We start from the raw sequence: 12,132 nt of genomic DNA on the forward strand, positions 1-12,132 counted from the left end.
TGGATGTCTATCAGAGTAACAGCACTACATAAAACTGCCTAAAGAGTCTGATAATAGGGATCAGTCTTACTGTATAGAAGTTCACACATGTAATACCTTCTTTTCTTTCCCTTCAAAATCCCATTGGTTCGTTTCAGAGTTAAATCCCAAAGTGAAACCTTACCAGAACTACTAAGTTTCATTGAGTTTTTGTATTAAAATCTTGGAAGCCTGTGAAATTCATAATCTTTCATAAATTAAATCAAGATTCAGCTGAAAAGTTTATGGATATTAATGAATTAATGGCCTGCATTTTTTGTTCACAACAAAGTCTAGATGCAAAGCTTCCATTTAAGCAGTGAAAATTTTCACCAAGGTTTCATTAAGCCTGAAGAGGATACTTGTAGATACAACTGACTGGCAGATATTGCACTCCAAATATTGCAGTGAAGTGAAGAGGAGGTTGTTTTACAACACCATGCTAAAGATAAATTAGCAATGATTCTATATTAGAATTCAAAATGGGCAAGTCTTTCACATCAAGTTTGGCAAAGCAGTGGGTCACAGGCTACAGTATTTTGTTTAAATCACTTCTCCCACTCCTACTTAAAATTCAGACATCCAAATTCACTACATCAAAGAAATGCTACAGCTCCATTGAACTTGCAGTAATTGATACATAACGGGACTCTACACAGAGCTACGAGCTCACTGCATACCCACAGATCTCATCCCACAACAGAACAAGAAGAAAACCCACCTGCTTCAGGGTAGGAGCCATACTCTGTCAGGTCATCCAGGGGTTGGGATCAAACACTTCCTCAGACCTCTCAAGCCTCAGATATTATGAATGAGACTCATTCCCAGCGTCACATTCCTGCACTACGGTGCCATCAATATACAAGTTGGTCATTCTCTCCTGCTTTAGGACTTTTTATCCCAAGTGCACTTGCCTGATAAGCACACAGGCTGTTAGAGAGAGAGAGAAGCCACAGTGTGACTCCTGTCCCCACAGTCTCGTGCCCAGAAAAACCCCATGAAATGCCATTCCACCCGGGGCTGCAGCCTCGTCTCCCAGAAAACTCTCACAAATATTGCACACAGTCACATCCACTGTCTCACGGTACAGTTACCTTCTCCACAAGCACCTCTCTGCCTCTTCCCACTGAGTGGCCCAGGGAATAGCTCCATGGAGTTTCATATATTGGGTCAGTACAAGGTGAAGAGATACCCTTTCCAAGAGCATCGAATAACAAGATGCAAGATTTCAGGCAGCCAGCACTCAGCATTTCTCCCTTTCTCTCTGCTGCCATGCACAAGAAAGTATTCCAAAATGAAGACACACAGGCAGACAGACAGACAGACAAGTTTCAGCTGAGGCCTGTAGATCTGGTTGATATGCAGGACAGACCTCTAATGCAAAAGCTCACACCTTAGTCAGATAAAAAAATCTGTAATTCCTAACCAGAAGCATGTGTACATATGGAGAAATATCAAGCCGTAATATGGAGAGTTTTCAACAGAGATTTCATTGGTAGATACAATATTGTCAGTTACTTCCAAAGTGCTGAATGATGTAATTTTATATTCATATATATCACACACATATACCTATAAAGCAAGAGTATAATGACAAAAATGCAATTATAGACGGTAATGGCTGGAAATAAGCATTAAATAGGGAAAATTACGATGAATCAAGCTAAAACAACAAGCTCCATAAATGAATGAAAAACATATTGCAATGATTTCGCAATAAACATAACAGAAGAGCAAGTTCTCATTGTTGACCCAGCAGATGAGGTAATATCCTACACAGCTGATAGGACACCCAAGAGATCCCGACTTTCATTGTCTCTAAACACTGATGTAATTTATATCCATTTGCACAGCCTGAGTGGTGCTTTAAAGAACCTAAAGCACTAAAGTAAAGCTCAATCATTCAATTAACAGCCCAAGCAGCCATGGGGATAGAAATTAAAATATTTTCTCCATAAAAATCTGTATTTTCTACAGTGAATTTTAGATTTAAGATAATGGCTAGCATTTCTCAGTATTCTGATTGCAATCAGGATGTGTGTTATATTTAATTTCTGTTTTGATTGTTCACATGTTTCAACGATTTGGTAAGGTAATATATTTTATGTCTTGTCTGCATTGTAGACCTAGGCAGCAAATTTTCTGAAAAATCAATGTTTTAAGCTATAGTGATGTGTTTTGGTATCGCACAGTTTGACGGGCAAAGTCAGCAGTTCTATTCCCACATTTATACTTCTGGGGATGGTGGAAATAAGATATATTTTGGATCCAACAGTGAGTTACTGGAGCTCATTACTGGGGTATGGTAAATGCTCCATCATGAGGAGTCTTTTGTATCCAGAAGCAGTTAACTGTGCTGTAGCACAGTAACGGCAGCCTTGTAGCACTAACATGCTGCAGCTGAAGCACCGCCACTGTACTAGACTGAGAAATCACCAGATGCAACCCCACAGCTTGAGTTACTCGGGAGGTCAGGTCGGATCATCAGGATTCCTGCTGCCTTTAAGCCTACTGCACTGGAGATAATGACACAGAGCACTTTGCACCTGCAGGTGTCAAAATATCTGAAGAAAGACGTTAAGTAAGTGTGGCCGACAGAATAATAATCATCATCATACATATGCTCGGGATCTGATCTGCAAGCAGCCTTTCCCTGGCACTCCAAGCACAGGCAATGGGGATTCCAAACCCCAGAGAACCTACAGGCTGCAATACAGCCTCTATCGTAACTGATTTATTTTCGGTTCCTTCCCTCAAATTAAAGTTCCTATTCCCCATTCAAATGAAACTATCATAAATGATTCCTGACAAGTCCCAAAGGAGTGGGAAGAATATCAATGCACAATGTAAATTGCTCTTAACACACTGCCAAAGTAAAAAATCATTTTTACTCAGCTCATCATTTTTACAGAGACAGCTTTTTTCTCCCTTGACTAAGTAGCTAGACATCTGTTGAAGGCAAAACATAAAGATATGGCAATCAAAAGACAAATTTTAAAGTACAAAACCGTGCTTTTTAAATTTACTCCTTCTGACAGAAATTTGGAGTGCACTGCCAGTAAATGGTAGTTAGGCATATGCTAGTGAAATGAAAAAGACCCTGAAAGCATAATTTCAGAGAAAACGTTTTTTGAAAGAGAACTTCCATGAATTCTGGTAGAAAGGCTACTCATCAAAGCCACACACATACCTGTCACATTTTTGCAAGTTATACTGTATTTAGCTTCCTTGAAAGTACAACAGTAAATGGGATGTTGACCTATTTGCCAGAAGATGGAAGAAACTTCTGAAATTTACAGGTAAAAGGGCTGTTAAGTGACTGATTTGGATTGCTGTCAAATTAGGAATGCTGCACATTTCTGTATGACTTACTGTATTTACTTAAGTTTTAAGGAGATTTCAAAATGAGCCATACCTGGCCTGCTAATGAGATATTTGACAAAATAATTTTATATCGTTTCCAAAAATCTTATCTGTAAAGCATTAAAATAATATCAAATTCACTTTAAAATGCCATAGACAAATGTCATCACAACATGTTAATTGAGAATGGAATCAGGGTATTTTTGTGATCTAAAAAGATAAAAAAACCCACATAGAAACAAATGGAGAGAGCAAAAGAAAGAAACTGATAATGTGCCTATGCTCTTAAATACTGGGTTGGGGAGAGGACTAACAAGAGGGGATACTGCACGTTCAGACATGCAAGAAAAACATCATTACAAAAATAGTGCAATGCCATCCGTAATGGAGAACTTCCCACTGCAGGAAAATTCAGAAAATAAGGATGAGCAACAAGATTTTAATTATGGAGGATTAAAGAAAAGAAAAGTGTAATTCAGCTGAAGTTAGGTAAACCCCAACTAATCAAAACTCCTGATTGCATGTGTAGTCCTGCAGAATCATCATTTCACCTTATATTGCTTGTGATTAGCAAGTACCCTGCCTGTTTTGACTTTACATTGCTTGATGAAATTTAGCAACTAGCCAGTTAAATTTCAGAAGTTAGTGCATCAAGCATAGGGTATGAGCTTATAGTCCACCAATCTGAGAGGAAAAAAAAGACCTTTTCAGGCCAGTGAACCTTCTGAAGTCCTATTTCACCACTGAGTTATACTGGACAAGACTGGAAGCTCATTGGCTTAGATCAGGCAAATACAGAATGTACCAAAAACTCATATGAGCATTAAAACCTCTTAGAATTGTGCACTGTTTCCTTCGGACATGGCAAACCAAACATACAATCTATATCATCTATGTTCATTAAACTGGAGTTCTGCTCTAGGTTCTGCTAATCACCTAATCACCTTAGGTAACTGCTTATTTCCCCATCCATAAAACAGAAAGCAACAGTATAATCTGTACTGTGGGGTCTGCAGAGAAAGAGTGCCCTACGAGAGCTAAGCTTATCTTGCTTTAATAAAAAAATATTACCTCTCCTTACAAAGTTTGTTTTATCTGTGTTCTTATACCTTCAAAGCCACAACAAGGCTATCAGAGTAACAGGAGAACATTATTACACAGTATTACTACAGGGAAAAAAAGACACGTAGACAACAAAGGAATAGGCAACAGCAAAGCAACTGCAACTCCTATCTGACACCAATCATGAGCAAATCATTTTACAGTTGAAAAATTGACCATGAAAACCTGTAATTCATTTCTAGAACACTTTGCATTTCACTCCAGGTGTGCAAATTACCTCAGTACCAGACTAATGGAGTAGCACTTAGGTGGAAGGGGGTTGTCTCATCTTTATGCAGAATTCAATTCCCCACAGCAGGATAAAGCAGAGAAGCCAGAAGAGTTACACTGCTGTGAAACAGGTGCAAAATGAGATTCATGCTCCTCATCTTTATCGCTGCAATGACTCTCTGTCTCTAAGGTCTACGATAAGCTGCATGAACTCCACGCAACATGACAGCAGCCCAGAAAGCATTAATGGGGGAGTCAATTGACCCCCTAACTGTGATTAGAAGGCCAACTAGAAGGAGATACTAGACAGATTGAAGAATAGCAGCAGCAGGTGGGGAGGGCTGGAGACTATCTGGGACAGATCTCAGAGCCACAGACAAAAATGTGGTGAGAAAGCAGGATAAAGAACTGGAGCAGCAGACCGGGAAGCTGTCAGCAATGACTCGGTACAGGGTGCTTGGGCTGGAACCCAGAAGAAAGACAGGCTGCGTTACTTGGACATTAAGAAGTCATGAACTAGGCTCCCTCTGAACAGCGTGAAACTTGAGGCTGAGCTTTTGGTGTCGGGGGTAAATTTCTTTGTGCTGTGTAGCAGGAAAGAAGACAAAGGTCTTCTCTATCAGAGAAGGGGACACTGATCCAAAGGGACACTGTACATAGCAGATGTCTTTGACAAGAGCCAACATAAAAGTACACTGGAATGAGTGAAGTTTGAAAAACACTGATTTAGTCTCACCCTCTTACCTGTAATAGGATTAACCACAAATACATCCGTAGTATAGTGTACATACTAGTTCACCTTACTTCTATATTATCAAAATTTCTGCTGCTATCAGACAAAAGGTGTATTTATGGTGGGTTTACCCCTCTCAGTCAGACACCAGCTCAAGTTTCAGCTTAGGCATGGAAAGATCCTGTCTCAACTGACAAGCCACAGTTTTGCTCTTACAGACTTAAAGAGAAAGTGCCTATTATGAGAACATGTAATTTCTGAAATCAAGACCTCTGTTAGGTCTCTTAGTACATCAGGTTTATTTTGATCTGCCTTGTACATTGTCAGCTCTGTGGAGAAGCAAGGGTAACAGTCATGTAAAATTTTAGCACTTGACAAATGTATGATAAAAACCCTATTAAGCTGGCAACGCTAGTTAGGAGCAAGGCAACATACAATCCGACTTGCTTTTCTGTAGTTGAATGCGCTCTGAAGGAATGACAGGAATGAAAACTTGCTTTCGTCAGTGGGAAGATAAACCTTGGCGATACGAAAGAAGGGGCTCTGTTGAGTAAAAAGGTGCCACTTGTACAAGCTCACATTTCTGTAAATATGTGCAAGTTAAATGACTTGATAGAGCTACAATCATGGAGAGCGTGCTACGCTAAATCCCCTTCACTCCAGCTCCCCTCAGCACTTTGCTGGAACCACCAAACCTGAGTCAGTAACAGCTGTGACATTAAGGCCCCTGCCAGGTCAAGTTGGCCTTGCAGGTTACCTTGCCCTAGACAAATATTACCCTCAACTAAAGCTGGCAAAGAGAATAAAGTGCAATGTTATATAAAGTGCAGACCCAGCAGTACTCACAAGTAGGGGAAAGAAAAGAGGAAGGATAACAGGGACATAGTTATTAACATGCATTTTACAAACCAAATCAGTGTGAAAATCAAGTTTACATGGTTAACAAGGGTAATAATGGATGGAGGTAATTGGCATATCAAACTTCAGAGTGCTTGGAAAAATGGAAAGAAGGGCTGAAAGCTTATATTTAAAAGAATAAAACCAGAGATTCTCTCTTGCATACCTAATTACTGTGAATGAGGAGTTCTACAGATATGCTTCTTGCAGGATCAAAACGCTAGCAATGAAAGTAGCAGGAAGAATCTAATTTACATTGGAGTAGAACCACCCCGAACACTTTCTAACTTTGCCTCTATGTTTTTCATCTCTGATGAAAGAAGACCCTTTGAAATCACAAAAAGCAAGTTTCTGATCTTAATTGGAAAAGTTATTTATTTTGTAGGCTTCACACAACAGCAGGTTTCAGAAAAGTATTCAGCCTTACAAGTGGCCAGTGGGACCAGATATCAAACTTTAAAGAGAAACCACCGTTGCTAATTATCACTACATAGGTTTTCTCTACTACTTCCTCATCTCTCAGACTGTCTGTTATCGAGTAACCAGATATGCAGTTTGAAAATCCCAAAACACAGGGACTATCCTGGGATCCTGATGACAATCTGGGGTAAATTCATACCTGAAGAGGACAGTATCTGATCCTCTCTCAAGAAAAAGCTGCAGAAAGTAACATTCCCACTACTGCATCAGGAAACCAGGACACCAGTGATTTCACTTCTTTCGTTGGATCACATGCCAAGGAGCTCTGTACCACTTAAAAACTAAATGAAAAATAAAAGCCAACGAAATTATGGATGACCCCACTTTAATATGGTGATGTTGACCATTGTGGCATACCATTGCATGCACCATCCTCATACACAGACTCAGACAAGTATGCAAAAAAGGCTGCCTTTGCCCTGCAAAAGTAACAGTCTTAGAGTAAGATCAGCTCATTGACAGAGACGGAGAAGTAGAAAAGTGTGCAAAGATTCTGCAAGACTTACACATAGCCTGCTTGCAAGGACTCAGCAAAGCATCAAGTCAGGGATGATTCCCTGCTTATTGGCATAAGCAACAGAAAGGATGTTGTCAGTTGGGATGAGTGCAAGGAAGAGCAGTGACAGTGAGCAGACTCTCCTCTGAGTGGCTGTTTCAAATTTGCCTTGCCTTTTCACTCAGGGTCTGTCTTAAGGGGTATAAACAAGTATTTTTCAGTCAGACTAGATGAAGAAGATAAATAACATATTCACTGCATGACAAAGGCTAATAAAGGCCAAGAAATGGAAAAAAAAAAGTCATTCTTTGTTACCCAGGAAGAAGCCACAAAACCAAATTTACGAGTCCCTAGCAGAACTGTACTCAGCAAGAGGCTACTGTTGGCTAAATCCTGACCATGCTGAAGTCAACTGGAACACTGCTATCGACTTTGGTATAACCAGGCTTCACTTGACCTATTTTGTAACACAGCTTGTTACTCATTTCCCCACCGTGGTTCTTTTGGTGCTTAACAATCCAGCACCCACCTTTCTCTGCTTAGTGACCGCCTTGAAAAGACGAATGCAACCACTGTGCCGACCACAGCCACAGTCATGCTAGGATGAGGGGGTGCCAGCCCTGGGTACCACTTGGAGGACAGACCCTCAACTAGGGAACTGGAACTGCAAAAAGTCTGCCAAGACCAGAGCCAAAAAAGCAGTGCTGGCGAGCTTAAATGAGGTAGTCCCACTTTTCAAAGGCCTTGCTTAATGCCAGAGGGTGGAGAAGAGCTCCTATCTGCTATATTCGTACACTGGCCAGAATATCATAGGGGCTTTCTAGGTATCTTCCAATTTTTGGTCTGTGAAGCAAAAGGAATAGTGGTTCAGCATCTATATCTGTTCATTGTACAGGAAAAAGGGGTTTTGCAGTATTTTATAGAATCATAGAATGGTTTGGGTTGGAAGGGACCTTAAAGATCATCTAGCTCCAACCCCCCTGCCATGGGCAGGGACACCTTCCACTAGACCAGGTTGCTCAAACCCCCATCCAACCTGGCCTTGAACACTTCCAGGGATGGGGCATCCACAATCTCTCTGGACAACCTGTTCCAATGCCTCACCACCCTCACAGTGAAGAACTTCTTCCTTACATCTAATCTTAATCTACCCTCTTTCAGTTTAAAGCCATTACCCCTTGTCCTATCACTACATGCCCTTGTGAAAAGTCCCTCTCCGGCTTCCTTGTAGACCCCCTTTAGGTACTGGAAGGCTGCTATAAGGTCTCCCCAGAGCCTTCTCTTCTCCAGGCTGAACAACCCCAACTCTCTCAGCCTGTCCTCATAGGAGAGGTGCTCCAGACCTCTGATCATCTTTGTGGCCCTCCTCTGGACTCACTCCAACAGGTCCATGTCTTTCTTAGGTTGAGGGCCCCAGAGCTGAACGCAGTACTCCAGGTGGGGTCTCATGAGAGCAGAGTAGAGGGGGAGAATCACCTCCCTTGACCTGCTGGTCACGCTTCTTTTGATGCAGCCCAGGATGCGATTGACTTTCTGGGCTGCAAACGCACATTGCTGGGTCACGTTGAGCTTCTTGTCAACCAACACCCCCAAGTCCATCTCCACAGGGCTGCTCTCAATCCACTCATCACCCAGCCTGTATTTGTGCTTGGGATTGCCCCGCCCCATGGGCAGGACCTTGCACTTGGTCTTGTTGAACCTCATGAAGTTCGCACGGGCCCACCTCTCAAGCCTGTCAAGGTCCCTCTGGATGGCATCCCTTCCCTCCAGCGTGTTGACCGCACCACACAGCTTGGTGTCATTGGCAAACTTGCTGAGGGTGCACTAAATCCCACTGTCCATGTCGCTGACAAAGATGTTAAACCCCACATCCTCCCCACGCAGATTTCTTCCCCACATCCTCCCCATGCAGAAACCCTCATTTTAATTGTCTCCAGAGATTTCTAGGCATAGATTTAGCTGTGCAGTAACACCATACATTGAATCTGAATGACTCTAAAGTGCTTGAGGGAATTGTTACAAAGAGCATCATACTCATACCAAGGATTATTTATCTTTGGCTTTCTCATTTGTTCTTCTGGCACAACAGTGGATCACAGAATAGATCTGTGTAGCCTTTGCATTTATTGTCTCCTTTCACCTAAACTGTCTCCTATTGTGCCTAGTCCTATCACTTAAATTTGCAGCATTGCTCCTGAATAACAAGCTACACCGTGCATATGCCAAGCCCTGCTGCAAGGGAAGGGAAGTGAGACAAGCCAGTGGGTTTTAGATTGAAGAAAAGGCTGGAGACGGTCTGGATGGAGGAATGCCTATTAATGAATTAGCCTACAAATAGGTTAGCCAGCCTAAAAAACAGAATACACTACACATTCCCATTCTACATCCTTGTCATATTCACAACCTCGTTAAAAATCATCAACAGAGAGAAAGTGTTCTTGGTATTATTTCATGGCCTGCAGGCAGGTCTAAATCAGCTTGGCTCTATACACTGAGAAATAAAGACGTACCATAGCAGCTCCATGCAATCTTCACTGTGCCCCCTGGACACGGCGCTCACCACTGGCAACTGTCCGTCTGTCTGTCTCCAGCTACATAAAGTCCTTTCAGTTTACTGAGGCAGAGAGATGGGCGAGATGATTAGCTGAAGCAGACTGTCAGAGCTGTGACTGCAGCACACAGAGATCTCACCTCGGAAAGGAGAAGATACCTGAGCTCTGTTCCCTGCTCAGTCCTCAGTGCACATTATCAGGGAGAAAAGATGAGCATCTATGTTGGGACACTAGGTTTGCCTCATTAGTAGCAACATCCAGTGATCTTCTGGCTACAGGAATAATCAGCAACACTAAATACAAGCTTGTTCAAGTAGAAAGATGCCATTAAGCTCTGCCTTTCGAAGGATTCGGCATTGATGTTTTTTACCATCTCCAAAGGGAAAGTCTGAGGATACATTTCTGAGGGCACCACATGGTTAATTGTCCCATATCTTCCTTACAGACTATCAGAAAAACAAAAACGTTCAGAGGTTTAGAAAAAATGATCTGATTAAAAGAGTTGCGGTTGTTTAGCCTAGAGAAAAAGACTGTGGGGGGACTTGATAGCAGTCTTATGTGGAAAAGATAAGAAAAAAAAATTCTTAAATTATAGTCAAGGGAGAATTTTAAGTTAGACATCAGGAAATACATCCTACACGTAAGAACAGCAGAGTACTAGAATGGACTGCCTAGTGAGCTGTGGAATTTCCATTACTGGAAGCTGTAAAAAATTATTAGATAAATATGTTGGGTACAGCCCAGGTAGAGCTGTCTGCCATGGGGCAGAGGCAAGAGGGCAGTGATCTCTGAGTAACCTCTCCAGACAATGACTTTGCACAGGTTTCACTGACACCCTCAGAATCAACTGATGGTGCCCCTGTATTTTGGTGTAGCACTGCCTAGTGAATCCTCGTGTGGAGGTGCAAGGCTTTCTCCCCTAAAAGCCTGGCTTTGTAAAAGTAAAATCATAAATAGTGCTGTACCTCTGGATTATGTGGTGTGATTGAATGCATTTCTTTGTGCAGCCTTCTGAGTGCAAAGGGAACTGTGTGAAAATACGTATTGATTTTGGTTTGGTGTCATTCAGTTGAGGGGCTACAACTGAAGCCCTTGTTCTCTTATAACTGGTGCTTCTTGCCCAAGTACAGCAGGTAGAGAGGATGGAGCTAACAAGCATACTCCCAATCATTCATGTGGCTGCTAGGCATTCCCCGGCATATATTTGCAGCTAGCTATGACATGTACTTAACTAGATACAACAAAATCAGTGAGATGATACAGTAAAGGTGAGTGAGGAGGGATATCTAAGGGAGCCATTTGCCCATGCATACCACCAAAGGTTGCAGTAATGTTAGTATCACCACTATCACTTTCACTGCACTGACTTCTTTCTTTCAGTCGCTGTAGGAAAGCCTCATTACCATGAGACTTAATAGGTTGCAAACACTTTGGTCACACCCCATAAAACCATAAGTAAGGAGACGTTACACACATGAGAAATCGGTCTATTGGCATTACATAGTACATTTATCCCTATCTATCTGACTGAATGGCTCACTAGATAGCCCCATCAGCATGAGACAGCAACACACTCGCATTTCAGTGTAATACACCTGTGCTTAAATTGTTCTATGAATCTAGACCTTGTCTTAAAACAAAAGCCTAAGGCCACACTTTTCAAGCGCAGGACGTGAGGAATTACGCTCTTCATTCGTTCACACTTAGCCATACAGTTTTTGTGCTAGGAAGACTAGTTAGGGCAGCAGTAGGTAGACAAGGGTGCTATGCTATTATTAAGACAGTTGACTTCCAAGAGCTGTTTCACATCAGGCTATTCACATCACAACCGTTACTCTTTCACACTGAGATGGATAATTTACTCATAAAGAAAACTTCTCTGTCCCTTCCTAATAAAGGCATATTCTCTGGGCAAAAGGAAAAGCCAGGCGCCTCCATCAAGTATAATTTTTGTTCTTCACCTATCACGCAATTCCCATGCCAGAGAACGAAGGTACCCAAATGCATCTGTGTGACTTGGGAGTTCCTAGAAAACATTTCAGGTCTCACAGAGCTAATATTTGGGACATAATTCAGGTAATTTCCTCCTGATCAAATGATCATCTGGAACCCAGGGTCTTTCATCTGAACCTTCTGAAATTTGAGACCATTAGTCCAGTACATTTTACACTGAGAAAAATACAGCCATCGGACTGAGCTTCCATGAGGCAATATTAAGATAGCTCTGCTGCAGCTACAACCCTGGCATGCAGGAACCTCAA

General features: G+C 41.9%; 1 protein-coding gene across 1 annotated transcript in view; it reads right to left on the reverse strand.

Moving 5' to 3' along the window:
- The window catches only part of ST8SIA1 (ST8 alpha-N-acetyl-neuraminide alpha-2,8-sialyltransferase 1), a 129,425-nt gene that overhangs the window by 73,000 nt on the left and 44,293 nt on the right, over positions 1 to 12,132 (reverse strand). The gene's annotated exons all lie outside the window — the stretch shown is intronic.

Source organism: Gymnogyps californianus, chromosome 1, assembly GCF_018139145.2.
Source record: "Gymnogyps californianus isolate 813 chromosome 1, ASM1813914v2, whole genome shotgun sequence".
Lineage (NCBI taxonomy): Eukaryota > Metazoa > Chordata > Aves > Accipitriformes > Cathartidae > Gymnogyps > Gymnogyps californianus.